Source organism: Hakea prostrata, chromosome 8, assembly GCF_041222555.1.
Source record: "Hakea prostrata isolate BN-2017 chromosome 8, UWA_Hpros_2, whole genome shotgun sequence".
Classification (NCBI taxonomy): Eukaryota; Viridiplantae; Streptophyta; class Magnoliopsida; order Proteales; family Proteaceae; genus Hakea; species Hakea prostrata.
This window is the reverse complement of record NC_142607.1, coordinates 54,155,759-54,173,450: the sequence shown is the minus strand read 5'-3', so window position 1 is coordinate 54,173,450 and position 17,692 is coordinate 54,155,759. Positions and strand designations below refer to the sequence as shown.

Genomic DNA, 17,692 nt, shown 5'->3' with positions numbered 1-17,692 from the left:
CAGGTCCCAGGTGCCAGGTGCCACCATTCAATCCTCATCCATAGTAGCAGTTGTCTCCTGTGCATGTGCTTGCCCATCTCAAGATGCCATAAACTCATGCACATCAACCCTCGCATCTCAAGCTAGCTCTGGGTCAGGCCTCCCTCCAAGTTGGTCTAACACTGGCTCACCCTTGTTCATCAACCACTGAGTGAGGGGATCCTCGTCATCTGCAACTACCTCGAGGATATCGTTGAGGTTGATGTCTCGCCGACTATTTTCAGCCTGTTCCCTGGCGTGTTGTAGCTTCAATTTCATGTTATAGTGGCAATACACAAGGTCATTAAGGTGCTAGCCCACCAACCTGTTCCTCCTCTTGGAGTGGATCATATTAAATGTACTCCAATTCCCCTTGCACCCAGAGGCGGAGCAAGTTTGAGATAGGATCCTGATCACCAGTCTTTGGAGATTCGATGCACTGTTCCTATAGAGAACCCACCACTCAACTGCATTATCACAATTCACAAATACATACATGCATTAAGTTAAAAGTTTAATACTTTAACGTAAAATCAACTTATCTGTATATTTTAATAATAATAAGTAGTAATATTAAATAATTATTAATATTAATATTAATGTTAATGTTAATATAATATAACATGGATCAGCGCTTTTCGACCTCGTATAGCAGCGTTTGAATTGAAGGACCTAAATGCGTCCCTAAACAACTTTATCTATAATCATTTGTATTGATTGTTAGCTAAATTCTTTCAAGAATAAAATGCAAGTTCTAATCATTCGAAATCCGTGATGTCTCACCTCATTGTGGCAAAATGATTGTACCATCTAGTTTGGCTCCAACTTTGAAATCACCTGCATCATGACGTCGAGCAGGTTTATGTTCAACCCCAAATGGTTGCTATATAATAATATTTGGGGTTGAGATAATATACTGCACAATTCACAAACTCAGATGAGCGGTCCATTGTTCATGCATAATATTCAAGAAAGTTTGGTGACCTTTGGGGTTTGCTCTTTGTATGGCAACCTTCATATGCTTTAGGGCTACATACAGGTGGGTATAGTGGCTCCCCTAAATGAGGAGTCCACCATACGTAAGACCTTTATAATGGGCTCCAAGGTTTGCAACACCACAATTATATTTCTTTTGAAGTCATCAGATGATATTGTGCTCTGTGCCTCGTGCCTGCTGTTTGTACTGAATTATCACAAACGCATTAAGTCATTAGATAGTAGATATACTAGATAGTCATAGTATAATAATTTGTAAAATGAAATAGTAGATATCTTACTTGGATCCAACCCAATCAAAGCACCTCTGCGATGCAACTTGGATATAAGGCCTGACTTCTTCTCCTATATGCTGCTCATGGTGATGAAATTTGTCGCGAATCTCGTTGGACCAGGCCGCACTAACTACCTCTATATGATTGCCTCATCATGTCCAGAGCAGTGTTATAATTGTAGATGAAATTTTTTATTGGTCTAGCCCTTTCCACTGTGGTCTAGACATTGTTGATCTTCCCAATGTCTTTCAACATGAGGTTGATAGAATGAGTTGCGCAGGGTGTCCAAAATGGATGATAGTCGGGTGAACTCATCAACACCTCACCTGCCTTCCTAAAGTTGGAACTGTTGTCGGTTACAATTGACACCACATTCTTCTTCCCAACCTCATCTATCACATCCTGTAGGAGATCCATATATATATTTGTGGTCTTTTTTATGACCAGTAGCATTCCCAGATCTCGAGAAAACAATCCTCCTATCACAGTATACCATAAAGTTGATGAAGGACTTTCGTTGGGTTGGTCCATCTATTAGACATGATGTGCATCCATATGTATCCCAGAAGACTCTCATACTATTTATGTACTGCTAGTCTGCTACAACTCCTCCTCCTAAAGGAAGGTGGTCATCAACTCTTTAAGGGTGGGACCCTCATATCAAGGACCTACATCTGCATTTGTATCAATCATGTGCCTATAGTATGGACCTTGCATTGTGTTTGCTGGAATTAAACTATATAGCATCCACTTTGCCATTGCCTTTTTAACCTTCTTACCCATACCTTTTATGCACCAATCATTTTAGGCTGCTAGGCCCCCTTCCTCTTGAAAACTTAAGGATTCTGCTCTAGGATCAGGTCCCCACGGCATGGATAATCACATGGTGTTGGATCTGCTGTGTAAGTAGCCCTCTGACTCTATGATCTGCTAAACATGCCAAATATACCATCCCTCCTCCCAGATCCAAATGCTCTAACCTTTGCAGGCCTAGAGGGACTAGCTCTTGAAGCTTTGGCTCTAGCCGTATCCTGCTCCTGATAATGCATCTCCTTGTTCTCTGCCATGGCCCGCCTCAAATCCCTTTCCTCCTGGTCTCTCCGCACATCAGTTGGATCAACATCTCAATTAAAATTTGAATCAACTCTGTATGATGATGGTCCCTGCACCACATCATCTAGTGGTCTATCCACTCTCCTCTTATCCTCTTTCTTCTTCCCCTTCGCTTTCTCTAACTCCCTAAGTGCCTTTACTACATCTGGATGGGCCTCTGTGCATGTGGACACATCCTTTGAACTCCTGCTGATGTGACCCTTGAACTTACTGGTGCCACCTGAGTTCTACCTCTTGCCATAAAAATTACATTGTGTTCTATTCTTGTTTCCATCACTAGCCACATAGTATTATCATGCTGGGTTAACTATTCCTCCTATTGTGTGTCTCTGTGGCTCTCCCTGTGGTTGTGGCTGTCCACCTTATGAACCAGCTCCCCTTAAACTCCCACTAGCAGACATGATAATTGTTGCATTCAAAGTGATTGCATAAATCATTGAATAACTCCTAAATAATTTTCTCTGAACAAAGAAACAATCATGTACCTTGCAAGCAATTTTTCCTAATTTTTAAATATAAAACGAATTTGTAAATTTTTTGTGGCAAAAAAATAGGTTGCCCATACCAAAACCAATGTTGAAACCACATGCACAACACTTGAAAAAGCACTTACAAAATATTTTTTTCTTCTATTTTTTCATATCGGCCCTTGGAGCTCCACATATGTTTTTTTCACTAGACAATATTTTTTTGGGGTAAACGACCTTACAACATATTTATCATGTAAAAATAAGCATTTTTAGTGTAAGAAAATACAATTTTTTGCACCCTAAAAAAAAATTGCTTTGCGAAAAAAAATCCGACACCGTGAGTTCATAGATCAGCTCACAATGTTCAACATACTTTAATTCCATAACCATCCAACAACATTATGACATGCATATTGTGAAAAATTAGGTGGAGAACAATGATTATCTTTGAGATGAAAAAACTCGCAGATCTGTGTGAAACCTTACTTGATTGATACAAACAATGTGATAGAGTTGGTAAGAATGAAGCAAAATTTATTGGTAGATGTTGAAGATCAAAGCAAAATAAAGCAAGAGTGAAGCAAAATTTATTGGTAGATGTTGAAGATCGAAGCAAAATAAAGCAAGAATGCAAGAAACATAAGAGAGAAGCTCTAGAGAAGAGAGAAATTGGGCAAAATTAGAGTGAAAAAGTGGCGAAAATTCACCCGAAATGCGGTTTTATATTGCCTAATTTCTTGCAACATTATAAGAAATCCAAAATCAACTGTTCGGTGATATATTACCGATTTTTTGAAAATTCAATTTTAGTCACCCATTTCGATTCATGGCAAAATATCGTCGAGTTTCGGCAATATTTTATTGACTTTCTGTACCATGCCACATACGCATCCCACGATATGACTTTGAGAAGTACCAAACATGATTCGACACTGCCTCCATGTATGTGGCATCATTAGCATACTGAAGGTGACTAATTCACGTCAAGCATGTGTTTTTGCTTGAAAGGATCTCAAGTTTCCCCCTTAATTTAAGCAATAACGGGGTCAAAATGATCGAAATCAAAGATATAACCTAAACGGGAGCTTCTATGTATCGCATGAAATTTCATCGGGTTTATGTATTTGTGTTTTAAAATTACAAAGAGTACCCGAAATCCTTGAGATTTCATCAAAATTTTCAAATTTTCTCTGGAATATGAAATTTCATTGAAATTTCACTCATGTTCATTTTGCATGTGCATTTCATTTAGGTGGCCTTGACATATCCGAAATCTCGTGAAACATGGTTTCAAAGTTTGTCATAGGGGTACTATTGTCTCCATAGTATGAAATTTTGTATGACTGGGTTTGCCAAAATCTCGCCATTTCGATACTTAGCGAAGCGAAACGAAACCATGGCTGATATTTGAGTTTTCAAAGTTCCGTTTTCAGTAATTTAGAAAATTTCACCAAAATCTCAAGAATTTCGGTGGCATTTTAATAATTCCAAAGGTTTATACCGTACGACGCTTATGGTATGGATATGGATATAATGGAGCATATGGTGGTTCATCTGCTGATTCCAATAGCATGTCTGCGTACAAGTATGGTGATTGATTAGAAGCATCATTTATATCCATCAGGACCAGTACAGCCAGTTCTGCGACAGGGTTACAGTACATGACCATATGACAGTTGACACATTCACTAGGATAGAATATCTACTTAATGTTGATGGTGCTACATGTTGAAGGGCAGTGACGAACTATGTGGATAACTTCATCCATGCCATATCATGGCTTCCTTTTGTCCAATGTTCAAAGTATTTGTTGAATCCAGCCCAACACATACTTGTATATTGAATTCTACTTCTTGTATTTGTTGTTGCATTTTAATGAAAATCTAAGTGTTATCTTGCATAATATCCATATTTAGATTTATGAAAATTCATGTTCCAGACTAGACTTTGAGTTTCATCCACATATGGCTGGGCAATTGCCGATCAAGAACACTACTTTGGGCTAGATTTTAGGCAAAAATAACACTTCCATTATGCTTATTGGCCTCACATTAGCTTGGACACCGGAAACCTGTCCAAAAGAACCTAAAAAAAAAAAAAACCACCAAAATTTGGGAAAAAAAGAAGGAAATTTCAGCAAAATTGATTGACATTTCAAATTACGCTCGTCCCTGGGGAAACAGAACTACATACAATGCAAAAGGCAAGAGTCGGACACACCTTCGCCCATGATTTCTCCTCTTCCAAAAGCAACAACAAAAAAATTTCAGCTTTTCCCAATGTAATAGGGTTGGCAACATAATGTAAGGCTAAGATCAAGGATGACTTAGCTCCAAATAACCACAAACAAAGAAATAGAATTAAGGATAATTAGTAACTCAAGATCCCTCACAGTTATGAAGGTGGATTGGTTCAAATTGTAGGCTTCAGCAGGTCGATAAGCCTCAAAGTAACAGTAGCTAATGCTGGTGTTGAAATCAAGTTGAGTTTAAACAAGAGAAGAATAGAAATAGTAAGAAAAATAGAAAGTAAAGGGATAAAGTTGGTTCATCTCTCTCAGCTAGGTTCCTCAACCCTAGGTCTTTGACTCTCAATAGCAAGGTTCTCATCCTTCTTATCACTCAAGGAAGAGACATGTGAAAAACAGTGAGTAAAGCTTAATTACTCAATTTCATAAAATCTGTGGGCTGAGAACAACAACAATAACAACAATAAGCCTTGTCCCAACTAAATGGGGTCGGCTACATGGATTCTTGCCCTGCAATTTGTTCTGTTCGAGGCCATGCTAGATGCAAGGCCTAAGCTATACATATCCTTTCTCAGCAGTTCTCCTAAGGTTATCTTAGGTCTACCCCTAGCTCTTCTAGTTCCTTCAATATGGATTATATCACTTCTCTGTATAGGGGCATTTATAGGTCTCCGTTGAACGTGGCCGTGCCACCTCAAACGACTTTCTCGAAGCTTATCACTTATGGGAGCAACTCCTAGACCAACTCTAATATGATCATTTCTTATCTTATCCATCCTAGTTTTGCCACTCATCCATCTTAGCATCCTCATTTTTGCTACATTGAGTCTATCTATATGATTATTTTTAACAACCCAACACCCTGCACCGTACATCATAGCTGGTCGAATAATGGTCCTATAAAATTTTCCTTTAAGCTTTAATGGAATACGCTGATCACATATGACCCCGGACGCACCTTTCCACTTCATCCACCCTATTTTAATTCTTTGGGAAACCTCATCCTCTAAATCACCTCTTACCTATTACACATTTATAGAGTGGTGCTAATGCTTGCCCTCCTAGTTACATAGAATATAGGAACTACTAGATTTTGCTGAGTTAGCTAATATTTGCAATAACAAAGTATAGAAACTTAGTAGAAGTAAGAAATTAGATTCTAGGCTTTATCAATTAGCTCCATGCATGAATACTAAAATAGAAAACTAACTTTTAGAAACCTAGGAAGTAGGAACCACTAAAATAGAAACTTAATTAAAACTAATAGTCTTCAGTCCTTCAAACCTGTTGATGCAAGTTGCTCCCATCAAATCTTCCGTAAGGTTTTCTTTAAGATCCAAAGCATGTTCATGTTACTTTTCACGCTAACAATGTTTTGACTCTTTAAAAAGCCCAGCTGTTGAACCAATGGATCCTGTGGTCTGGTGGATTTGTTCAAAAGTGAACCAGCCCTATTCTTCTTAATTGATCTATTATATTTCTTTCCAAACAACTTGGTGTCTACAACACAACATGGGATGCAAACAGATAGGAGGAGTGAGGGAGTTCTAAGCATAAAAAGGAAAACAAATGAGTATAAAGGATGGGAGAAGCAATGAGGAATAACAGGAAAATAAGTAAAAAGATGAATGAAAGATGGGAAACAAATAGACAAAAGAAGGATCAAACATAGAGGAAAAAGGCACAGCCTGGAACATCAAGATAAACTCAGCAACACATGGTCAACAGCCTGGATCTTTGCCCTCCAATAATCTCTGTCCAAGGTCATACTCAGTATAACTGTACAAAACCTAAACTGTAGTGTAGCCTCAATTGAATAAGGGCCAACGCCAAAATCTCAATTAGAACCAACTAGAATTGGCTATGTACCCAAATGAATGAGGGCCAATTTACCAAGACTTTTTAGGGCCAAGAAAGGGTTTCTTGAAATTTTGGTTTTGAGCATTTTTTTTTTAAGGGGGGAGGGGTTGGTTAAGTGAACCTTTGCAAACTAGAGGGATCAACTAGTAACTTAGGAAAATGCAAGGGAGAAATCTAGAATTTCACCAAAGTTTAGGAGGGTACTAGTACTTAGCTAGTAAAGGCTCCTAGGTTGTTCTAACTAATAGTGCATCAAACACACAGACTTATCCATGTGCTTCATCCCATTCAAAAAATTAAACTCTTAAGTATAGTTTTGTAAAAAGAGAACCATTTAATGTAGCTTTAGATTGATGAGGTTCAACTAAGGGCCGTAAATAGGATCTCTCATGAACCTACTCAAATGGTTATGGTCAGATTTGGGTTCAATATTAAATGGTAAGGGTGAGAGGTTGCAAAGATTTCTTGGGGATATGGTTAAGATGTGTGTCACTTGGAGTGAGGAACTTTAGGAATTTGTAGGGATGAGATGGTTAGAGTTTTGATTTCTTTTGGATTTTGGAAGGTTTGTTTTATTAAAGATTTTGGTTGGGGTATGTATAGGAAGTGAAGTAATTAAGGATTGTTTCAATTTTGAAGCAACTCTGATAGTTAGGACTTAGGAATTGGTTTCTTGAAAAAACTAGGTATTAAGAACTTAGCAGCAACACTAGGGGCAATCTTGTCCTAGTGTCGTTTTAGTCTTTAGGTCTTATAATCTTTTATTTTATTTTATATTACTGCTACTTATGAGGGGGTGGTTTAGTCTTTTTGATGTACTGCAATTTCGTTATACGAATAACCTACGATTAGGAGAAAAGTAAGCTTAACAACAAGATCTAGACTTTCTTAAAGGCTTGCAAACTCTCTTCTTCTTCTATTATCCTCTTTTTTCCTTTGATATGATTCAGGGGTTTTGGAGGGTACAGAGAATGAGAATTTCGAAGAATTGGGGAAGAAGACGGGAGCAGAGAAAGAGAACATAAAGGAAATTGGAAGTTAACTTCTTTTCTCCCCTCTGTAACTCTCTTCTACTACATTTGTCGGAATTCTATAGCTCAAGCCGTTACATCAGATCTGAATCTCAACCCTTTGCCACTAACATCCTTCATGCATCTCACAGAGTGTAATCCTTTAGAAAGGCAGGGAGCTTGTTTATGTGCTTCATTCTATGTGGTGGCCCTTGTGGACTAGTGTCAATTGGTATCTCCTGGGTTGGCATCATCTGATGTATGTCATTGCCATCCCCATATAAGACAACCTTGCCCTCAAGGTTGAAATTGGGAAAAACTTGCAAAAATTCATTGTGATAAACCCATGTTGCGTCCTCTAAACGTAGCCCTTCCTACTAAATCAATACTTAGAGTGTTGAAATGTCATTCTTCTGCACTTGGCGTGTTTGAAGTATTGCCACTGGAGTGAGCTCTGATGGGGGTAAGTGAGGAGAGGTGGCAAATGGTGGTGGGTCTCCAGAGCATGGTTTAAGAACAGACATGTGAAATGTTGGATGAATTTGGGTTCCATCAGGTAAAACAACACGTTAAGCGACCTTCCTTACCCTCTTGGTGACTTGATATGGACCAAAATACTGGTGACCAAGCTTTGTGTTGAGGCGGTTGGCGACGGTGGTTTGACAATATGGTCTAGAGTCGCACAAACATCTAGTCTCCAACCTTGACTATATCGTATCGGCGTATATCGGCTTGGAATTTGATTCTTCTCTGAGCCCTAACCAAATTTGATGTTAAGGCAGTAAGGACCTGTTCTTGCATTTACAACTCGTCATTCACTGTATCATTCGAAGTTGAGTGTGGTATGTATTGACTGAGTACTGGAGGAGGTCTTCCATAAAGGGCTTGATAATGGGTGGTGCCAATAGCAATGTGGTGTGCTATGTTGTACCATAACTCTGCCCACCTCAAATACTTTGTTCATTATTGAGGAGCATCCGCAACAAAACTTTGTAGTTATATCTCGAGTGTGCAATTCAGGACCTCAGTTTGGCCGCCGGTCTGGGCATGGTAGGTGGTATTGTAGGTCAAGGTAATTCCTTGAAGTCAATGAAGCTCATTCCAGTAGCTGCTAAAAAATAAGGGATCTCTGTTGCTGATGATGGAGCGAGGCACTCTATGGAGTCGCACCACATCAAAAAGGAATGTATCTGCAACTATACTTGTGAAACTGGTAGGTAAAGAACTGAAATGGCTGCATTTGGAGAGACGATTGGCCACTACCATTATAGCTGTTTTCCTTTGTGATCGTGGAAGCCCTGTAATGGAATCCATCGAGATTTCTTCCCAGACTTCTTTTGGTACTGGCAGGAGTTGTAAAAGACCTGTAGGGTGTTGTGGCGGTGTTTTGAGTTGCTGACAAAGTTTGCAATTGGCTACATACATACAAGTTTCCTTGGCCACCCTTTGCCAGCACACGTTAGCCGTGAGTCGTCTAAGTGTTCGCATATAACCTGCATGTCCTCCAGAGTGGGAATCATGATGTTCCTTGAGAAAGGTCTTGCATAGTTCATAATTAAAGGTTAATGAAATTCGGCCTTTGTATAAAAGTATGTCATTGCGATTTCATACTCATGGTACTCATGGGTTCCAGTGAGAATCCCCTTCCTGATGTGTGCTAATTCTTGAGAATTTTTTGTTTCCTTGCGTAGGCAATCCAAGAAAATTGGAGAGGGCGTGTTAATGGCTAGAGTATGAAGCTGGGAAGCAGGCATGCGAGAAACGCATCAGCCCCTTGATTCTCTTTGTTGGGTTTGTAATATATGTCGAATTCAAATCCAAGTAACTTACTCAACCAGTATTGCTGATCTGGGGTTTGAATAGTTTGATCAGTGAGCCCTGTAGGCTACGTTGGTCGGTTCTAGTGATTAATTTGCTCCCTAACAAATACTATCTCCATTTGGAAATTGCCTGTGTTATCACGACAAGTTCCCTTATATAGGGCATGAGTAGCTTGTAGGCGTGATGATAATTTTAGGCTATGAAATGCAATTGGGGGGCCTTTTTGAGAAAGGATGGCTGACTCCACAGTTCGACTATAAATGGTTGTGTAAAATCAGGTTGTGCTAATATTGGAGCTTGAACAAGGCATTGTTGTAGAGCTCTAAAGGCTTTCTCTACTGCTTTGTTCTAGGTAAAATCTCCTTTTTGGAGTAAATTGGTTAAATGTGTAGCAGGGTGGGCATAATCGTGTATTAAATGCTGCTAATATCCGGTTAATCCAAGGAATCCTCTTACCTCTTTTAAATTTCTGGGTACCGGTTGATCGACCTATCCACCAATTGAAGTGACACTTTGGTAGTTTTAACTTCTCCTAGGCCTACAACAACAACAACAACAATAAGCCTTGTCCCAACTAAATGGGGTCGGCTACATGGATTCTTGCCCTCCAATCGGTTCTTTCGAGGCCTGCGAGGCCTGCTTCATTCCTTTCCACCCTTCTCCTAAGGTTTCTTGGTCTCCCCTGCTCTTCGTTCCTTCTTGGTTATTCACTTCTCCGTGGAGCATTTTGGTCTCCGTGACGGGCCTCACATTTTCTCTGCTTCCTTATGGGGCCTCCCCCCTCTTATGAAAACAAGTGAATGCATTAAATTAATGATAGCACCACTATCACATAAAGCCTTATTAAAATGAAAATTTCCTATAGTGTAGGGAATTGTAAAACTCCCTGGATCCTTTAGCTTAGGTGGAAGTTTCATTTGCAAAATAACTCTGCATTCCTCCATCAATGCCACAATCTCATATCTTCAAGTCTCCTCTGGTTAGAAAGAATTTCTTTCATAAACTTGACATAACTAGGCATTTGTTCCAAAGCATCTACAAAAGGAGTGTTAATATGCAATTTTTAAATACATTAAGAAATTCAGAAAATTGCTTATCTAGTTTCTGGCTTTCGAACTGCTGAGAATATGGAATAGGTGGATTGTTTGGAAGCAATTTGGATTTTGGCTTCTCCTCCTTAATGGCTTCCTTTGCATCTTTCTACTCATCATGAACCGCCTCAGAAGGTGGTTTTGTTACTACGATCTTTTTGAAAGGTTCCTCTTAACACTTTTCCACTTCGAAGCTCAATAACATTTGCATACTTTTTTGGATTTGTCTCAGTGTTACCAGGTAAAGATCCTTTTTGCCTTTGATTCATCCCTTGGGTGATTTTGCCCCATTTGTAATTCCTAATTTTTAATGGATGCAAAAAGATTCTGATTGGTAGTCTCTTGGTTCTGCATAAATTATGAAGAAATTGTAACCATTTTCTCAAGAGCGACTTTCCTTGGAGCTTTTTTCTGAAGTTGCTAAGCTTGTTGTTTTTCAGGTGGTCTTTCCGTGTCTTGGTTGTTTTTCATTCAAAATTTTTATGGTTTCTCCACTTTGGATTGTATGTATTGCAGTACATATTAGTTTGGCGATTAAAGTTCCCCGCATACTTTGCTTCCTCCAACTGATTCTGCTTAAAAGGATTACCCATCTGACATTCATTGATTGCTATAATGAGCTCCCTCATAGTAGTTGCATACTACAGTTAGAGGGTTGGTTCCTTGAGTTGTTAACAACCCCACCTGCTTTGTGAATGCTTCAAGCTGGACGACCATGGCTGCCATGGGATCAATGTCATTCTTCTGCATAATTCTTCTTAAGGCAGCTCTATCCCTTGGCCTTTGATATGCATTTGAGGCCATAACATCCAAGAGATCAAAATTTTCTGTTGGATCCTTGTTCATGATCGATCCTCTTGTGGCAGCATCAACTAATGTTTGGGTTGGTCTAGATAGACCATCATAAAAAAATCTGAACTGGCCTTCACTGCTCAATTTCATGATGTGGGCATTTTCTTAACAAGTCCTTGAATCTTTCCCATGCCTCAAATAGTGTTTTCGAATCATGTTGCAAAAAAGTAGAGATATCTATTAGTAAACAAGTAGTCTTAGCTGGTGGAAAGGATTTTACCAGGAATTTATGAGCCATTTGATCCCCAGTAGTGATGGATCTTGGTTGTAGAGAATGCAACCAACTCTTATACTTGAATAAGAAAGGGAACAATCTCAATCTTATGCCATCATCAGTAACACCATTGCTCTCGAATGTGTCGCATATGTCCAAGAACCCATCAATATGAGATTTGGGTCTTTACTTGGCAGTCCAAAAAATTGATTGTTTTGCACCATTGCGATGATAATAGGCTTGATTTCAAAATTTTTAGCTGCTATAGTTGGGCGCCTTATAGCTGTCCTATTATCCCTCATAGTTGGCACAACATACTCTCCTAAAGTCTTGTGTCTTGGTGCTTCAAATTCAAGTGGTGGTGGATTATTTTCGAGATCCATTGCTCTAGAATTGGAAGATGAGGTTGTTTTGTCTTTCTTTGCTATTGAGTTCCTTGGACAAGGTGCTTCAATTTCAAATTGAAAGGAAGTAAGTTATCATTCCTCTCCTTCTCATGCAAAAATATAAAATACCTGAAAGAAAATCCAATTAAACAACTGTGAATAAAATAACATAAAAAATGTTCAAATTAAAATTTGCAATAACTAGTATTGATATTAATTTAATAGTCCTTGGTAACGGCACCAAAAACTTATTGTGAAAAATAACAACGCAAGTGTATGCTGCTGTAACAAGTAATATAATGATGAAAGAATAACCTTTCCCTCAAGGACTATAAAGTAAGTACCAAACTAATTATATCAATTTTTTTTCGAACAGATAATAAGAAAGACAATTATCCTAGACTAAATTGCAAATTTAAATTTAATGAGATTTGTTAATAGCTATAAGCCTAGGGTTAGATTTCACCATAACTAATCCTTCCCTCTGATCCATCTTTATAATCTGAAATATTTTTTTTCTGATTAATAGTCAAGATTCCCTTCCCATTCTCTCTCTCTCTCTCTCTCTCTCTCTCTCTTGTACAGATAGAAATTCTCTTAATGGCTAATCCACTATATCTCTATGTGAACTAAAACAACTAAGAGATCATTAAGTTCTATGGATTCCCATGTAACAACTACACAAACCATGTAAGTATATTTTATCTTACACATAATTCATGGCATTTACTCCAACGAACTAAACACAAATCCCTTATCAATTCATTATGATTAACGAATCAGTTGGTTAGTGGCCAATTAATCAAAGGCATTAAGAACAGAAGTAAATGCTCAATCAATAAAAACGATATCAAAACAATAGTAGTGAATTAAAGAGTGGAAATTTAAAGTTAGGTTACATCTGATCCCCAGAAAAATAAAATTAGTTCATTTTAAATGTTAAAAATAGTACAAGAAGTACAAAACATTGAGAGAAAAGGAAGGGGACAAAAAACTTATTCCAAAAGCTCCAAAATCTTCTTTCTTCTCCTTTCTGTCTTCCGAAAATCAGTCCTCCAAAAAACCAACGACTCCCTCTTCTTTTTTTCTAAAAACCAACAACTTCCTCCTTTTGTTTTCTCCACTTCCGTTTTTCTTTCTTGGCCTCCTTTATTTCCTATTTAGTCCTCTTACTCACATCCTCACAAATTATTCACTTTCCTAGAAGAAAATAAATCTTAGCAATCCTCTTTACATATGAGTGAGAATCAATAAAAAGCAACCCTACAAATCTCCTAACAACTCTCTTTCCTTGTATAATTGAAATCCATCCACATGGAAATTCCCTACTAGATTCGGTGCTTTGACTTTGCTTTCCTTCTTTTGCTCCAAAAATTAATTCTGAGAAAACACAAATAAAAGAAACACAAATTAAATCAAATAAATACTAAAAATCTAACAAAATGTAAACTAAAATCAAATAAAATCTACTCAACACCGGCCAAGCAAGGACAACCTCCACTTTGGAGTGATCCACCGAGAGTCCTTCACTAGAGACGATATGTCCCAGGTACTCAACATCCGTTTTGCCAAAGGAGCATTTGCTTCAGTTGGCATATAGTTGGTGTTGCAAAAGAGTATCCAATATGACTCGAAGGTGACATAGATGATCCTCCCATGTCTTGCTGTAAATTAGGTGGTCATCGAAGAAGATGAATACATGCCATCTCAGAAAGGGTCAAAATATTAATTGCCACTTGCAAGGTTGAAGCTGCATTTGTTAGGCCGAAGGGTATTGGGAGAAATTTGTGAAGTCCTTCATGCATTGCCGTTTTTTCCATGTCCTCTGGCCGGACTCTGATTTGATGGTACCTTGCTTTGAGGTCTATTTTGGAGAAGAAGCGAGCGCCGTATAGTTTGTTGAATAACTCGTCGGCGGTAGCTATAGGAAACCAATCTACTATTGTTATCGCATTTAGAGCACGATAATCAATACAAAACCTCCAGGTTCCATCTCTTTTCTTCACTAGAAGCACTGGCGATGAGTAGGGGCCAATGCTCAGCTTTATCACACCGTTGCTTAACATGGTGGTGACCTGGCGTTCTATTTCTGCTTTTTGAAAATGAGGATATCGATAAGGTTTGACATTAATCGGTTGGGCTTCTTTATGCAGGTGTATTATGTGATCATGGGCCTGTGGAGGAGGAAGCCCAGTGGGCTCTTCAAACACTTGAGAATATTGATCAAATAACTGTTGCAAGTTTGTTGGAATTGTAGAATCCATGGGCTCAATTATGGGCTCCATTTCTAGGCGTAGCAAGACCACTAGATTATGGCTTCATAGGCTTTTTGCAAACCATGACATTGAAATTGTATTGGGGTTTGATCTGTTGTCCCTTCAGTAGGATCATCTGATTAGCATCTCCAAATTGCAAGGTCATTTTCCTATAGTAAAAAAGGATGGGCCCCAATGTAGCCATCCATTGAACTCCTAAAATGAATTTCCTCCAAAGATGGGTAACACATTGGCATCAAGTTTAGTATTTTAATTTCGTAAACTTATTGGCATTCCATGTAGCAACCCTTCGCATGTGAATCGGTTTCCATCGCCGATTAATACGGAAATTCGATGTGCTGCCTCCACTGTCAGATTCAAAAGCTTGGCTACCTCTCTTCAAATAAAGTTAGGGGTGCTTCCGCTGTCAACCGATACTGGAACCGGCTGGCCTGTATGTATCCTTTGAGCTGAATAGTTGTTGGAGAGTTTACACCCATTATGGGAAGCATCTCGTGAACTGTTTCTTCGGTTCTGGGTGGATGGGTCTCGATCAACTCAGTCTTGTTCTGTTTAATGTTCTTCCTTGAATCATCATCTTCTTCATCAAATTGGAACAGGTAGAGGTGTCGGTGCTTACATTTATGCCTGTGGTAAATTTCTCCTCACAATTATAGCACAGTCCTTTCTCCTGGCAGATTTGCATCTTTGCTGTCATCAACCGTTTGGTTGGAATGCCGGAAGTGGATGCTGTTAATGATGGTGTTCTAGGGTAGGTGGAAATTGCGAAGACACCGGGGAGCCTTCGTAGCTAGTAGAGTTGCTCGCATAAAGTTGTGTTCATCCTCCTGATTTTTTTTCCTCTTGGATCTATGCTAGCATAATAGCATCCATGAGTTCGGTTGGTTGGAGTGCCTTCACCTCATTGGCGAATGTCAGATTGGAGTCTAGATATGAAGCAGCTCACTAAGAAGTCGTTTGGTAAGTTGTTCCACTCCATTAGCGAGAGCCTCAAACTGTGCTTGGTAATCAGCGACAGTAACAGTTTGCATCAGCTTTGCCAGTGCTGCTCGAGGATCTTCAAAATCCGTTGGTCCAAAACAAATCTCCAGTGCACAAGTGAAGGCTGTCTAGGTGTTGAAGAGTTTGGTTTTGCTCACCCATTGGAACCATTGAGAGCCAGGCCCTCCATGTGAATTGACGCCAAGCTGAGGCTTGTTCTTCAAGGGTTCCATGGACCTCAAAAAACTTTTCAGCCCGGAAAATCCACCCGACAGGATCAACACCATCAAATTTGGGGAAATTATTTCCCCGACTCCATCCTGTGTCTAGATTGAACTTGAAGATATGGAACTAGTGGATCCTGGTGGTGATCCTAAGATTCCTCTGTTGTCATGAACTAGCGATCCTGGTGTTACTCAACTGTCCATGGCAATCAATTTGGACATTATCTCAGCCAATATAGTGCAATGCTCTGCTATGGCGTTTTGTTGCTCAGCCATGCGTCTTGTAATGACACTATCTTTTCTGCGTGGTCGGTGGACGCAGTGCTTAATTGTCGCAGGATTTCTTCTGCATGTCATGCCCTGGTTCCCTCAGCCATGGATTCGACAGGTCGGACCAAATTGATATGATTCAGGGGTTTTGGAGGTTGTAGAAAATGAGAATTTAGAAGAACTGGGGAAGAAGACAGGAGCAGAGAAAGAGAACATAAAGGAAATTGAGAGTTAATTTCTTTTCTCCCCTCCTACTCTCTTCTATTACATTCAATAATTGAGTTCAGATCCAGTTTCTTGTATTTTCAGGTTACAGCCAACCCCCCCCCCCCAAAAAAAAAAAAAAAAAAAAAAAATGGTTGGCCTTCTGAATTCTATAGCTCAAGCCTTACATCAGATCTGGGCCACTAGCATCCTTCACGCATCCACAGAGTCTAATTCTTCAGAAAGGCAGGAAGCTTGCTTATGCGCTCCGTCCTACATGGTGGCCCTTGTGGACTAGTGGGGTCAACTGGTATCTCCTGGGTTGGCACCGTCTGATGTGTGTCAAGCTTTCCTCTTTTCTACTTTGATCCTTCTGCTGGTGGCTGATTATACAATTCTACACTCCAACATGATATCAGAGCTCCTATGATCAGCTGCTGCAATCACCTATCCTTTCTTCTGAAACAGGTTGTTCCTTTTTCTTCTTTTTCTTCTTTCTGGTATGCAGCCATCCATCGCTGCCTTAAGTACGCTTTAGATCCTCCTTCAAAGACAAGCATGAATGATCTTGTTTCTGCTACAATCGAAGACCCCAGAGGAGCTACAGAATACCTATTATTACTATTGCACAGCCATATTTTCTGCATTCCACTGATCTTGAGAGGAACGGGGGGGGGGGGAGCGATACTCTATTTTTCTCCTTCTCTCGCATCTGCAAAGGACTCTGGTCTTATGTTTCTTCAAATTAGTTGGTTTATTGTTGGTTTTACAATTGTTGCAAGTACCTGCCTGTGTTTCTTCCTTTTTCTTGGTTCCCTGGGTTATGACTTGCAATATTCATTGGATTACTTGCTTAAAGATCTGTTTGGATGCCTGATTTATTAAGATTATTACTACTATCTTATTACCATCTCTGCTGCCCTAGCTGGATAATACGCTATTTACTAGAATCGACCCCAGCCCCTTATTGTCTGGTAAATAGGGGGTTGAATTGGGTCTTGTTTGCTGCCACTTCTTGTTATCTGTTTACCAGAATTGGCATTAGGGTTTTATGTCTTGGAAAACAGAAAACACATTATCTGGACTGCTGTTTTGATCTACTGCTATGACTGTACTATTGCCCTCTCTGGTGTTACCAGATTACTACTGTCTTTGTTGTAATTGCTACTGAAACTGCTGATGCACCTACTGAAGGCAGTCATGCTTCCCTATCATCTGAACATCTGAACATTCAGATTACATCTATTAAACTTAACGGCATCTCCGATTACCTTCTCTAGGTCCAAGCTGTACAAGTCTATATCTTGGCTAATGGAAATTTATCATACATTGAGACCACACTTTCCTTTACTAAAGACAAATTATGATAGTTGGTCCAAGGAT

At 39.3% G+C, this 17,692-nt stretch overlaps 1 protein-coding gene and 1 non-coding gene across 3 annotated transcripts in view; both read left to right on the top strand.

The window, feature by feature from the left end:
• The window catches only part of ABC1 (ABC transporter 1), a 59,311-nt gene that overhangs the window by 25,142 nt on the left and 16,477 nt on the right, over positions 1-17,692 (top strand). The window lies entirely within an intron of this gene.
• LOC149008656 (small nucleolar RNA R71) lies at positions 11,838-11,943 on the top strand. Its single transcript, XR_016175441.1, has one exon. It is a non-coding gene; the product is annotated as a small nucleolar RNA R71 (small nucleolar RNA).